The following is a 1,663-nucleotide window of genomic DNA, read 5'->3' as shown; positions in this document are numbered from 1 at the left end:
GGGGGCCCCGCACGGGCCTCGCGGGCCCGCGGGGTCGGCGGTGATCTGGGGACCGGCCCGGGCACGTGGCGGCCGCTGATTGGCCGCGCGGTCGGCGGCGGATGTGTCCGGCGCCGGCGGACGATGTCCGGCGCGCGGAGAGGAGCGGGGCTAGGGTTAGGGTAGGAAATGATCCGGGATTTCGGGGGAGGAGGTGTTTTTATAGGTAGGAGGAGCTAGAGAGCTCCAAATGAGGTGCGGTTTTCGCCCACACGATTGTGATCCGACGACGGTGAGCATGGAAGTGACTTAGATGGGTTATTGGGATGTTTTGGAGGGGTGTTGGGCTGCAACCCAAAAGAGGACTATGCGGTTACCCGGTTAACCGTTGGAGTATCAAACGACCTCCAAATGGCACGAAACTTGACAGGTGGTCTACCGGTGGTGTACCAAGGCCACTTGGCAAGCCTCGGTCCATTCGGAGAACGTTTAACACCCTCTCACGACAAAGAGACAAGAGGGGTGCGCCGGTGCATGTGGGAGCGTCGGAATGCAAAACGGACAACGGGGAAAATGCTCGGATGCATGAGGCGAACACGTATGCAAATGAGATGCACATGATGACATGATATGAGATGCATGACATGAACAAAATTCAAAACAAAAGACAAAACCCAACCACGGAGGGAAAACCATAGCACATAGCCGAAAATGGCAAGAGCTGGAGTTACAAATATGGAAAGTTACATCCAGGGTGTTACAACACTCCACCACTACAAGAGGATCTCGTCCCGAGATCTAGGACTGAAAGAACTCCGGATATTCGGAACGGAGGTGATCCTCGCGCTCCCAGGTGGCTTCTCGGTTGGAATGGTGTGACCACTTCACTTTCAGGAATTTGATTGACTTGTTGCGAGTCTTGCGCTCGGTTTCTTCGAGAATAGCAACGGGGTGCTCATGATAAGAGAGATCTTCTGGGAGGTCAATTTCTTCGAAGTTGATAGTGCGCTCAGGAGTCTTGAAGCACTTGCAAAGCTGTGACACGTGAAACACATCGTGCATGTTTGCAAAATTGGATGGAAGCTCAATTTGATAGGCGAGATCGCCTCTTTTGCCAATGATCTTGAAAGGACCCACGTATCTAGGGGCAAGCTTCCCTTTGATACCGAAGCGACGAGTGCCTTTCATTGGAGAGATGCGGAGGTAGACATGGTCTCCGATTTCAAAAGCCACATCACGGTGCTTGTCATCATAATAGCTCTTCTGGCGCGATTGCGCGGCTTTGAGATTCTCACGAATGACTTTGCACATTTCTTCGGCTTCTGTGATCAAGTCGTTGCCAAGAAGTTGGCGTTCACCTGTCTCAGACCAATTGAGAGGAGTACGGCACTTTCTGCCATAGAGAATTTCGAATGGGGCCTTGCCCGAACTCGCTTGGAAGCTGTTGTTGTAGGAGAACTCGGCATATGGAAGACAATCTTCCCACTTCATGCCAAAGGAAATGACACAAGCCCTGAGCATGTCTTCAAGGATTTGATTGACTCGCTCGACTTGGCCACTTGTTTGAGGATGGAAAGCTGTGCTGAAACGAATGTTGGTGCCCATGGCCTTCTGAAAGGAGTCCCAGAACTTAGAAGTGAAGATGCTTCCACGGTCTGAAGAAATCAATTGTGGAATGCCGTGC

Source organism: Triticum dicoccoides, chromosome 1B (assembly GCF_002162155.2).
Source record: "Triticum dicoccoides isolate Atlit2015 ecotype Zavitan chromosome 1B, WEW_v2.0, whole genome shotgun sequence".
NCBI lineage: Eukaryota > Viridiplantae > Streptophyta > Magnoliopsida > Poales > Poaceae > Triticum > Triticum dicoccoides.
The sequence above is the reverse complement of the archived record's forward strand: the minus strand, read 5'-3'. Positions refer to the sequence as shown.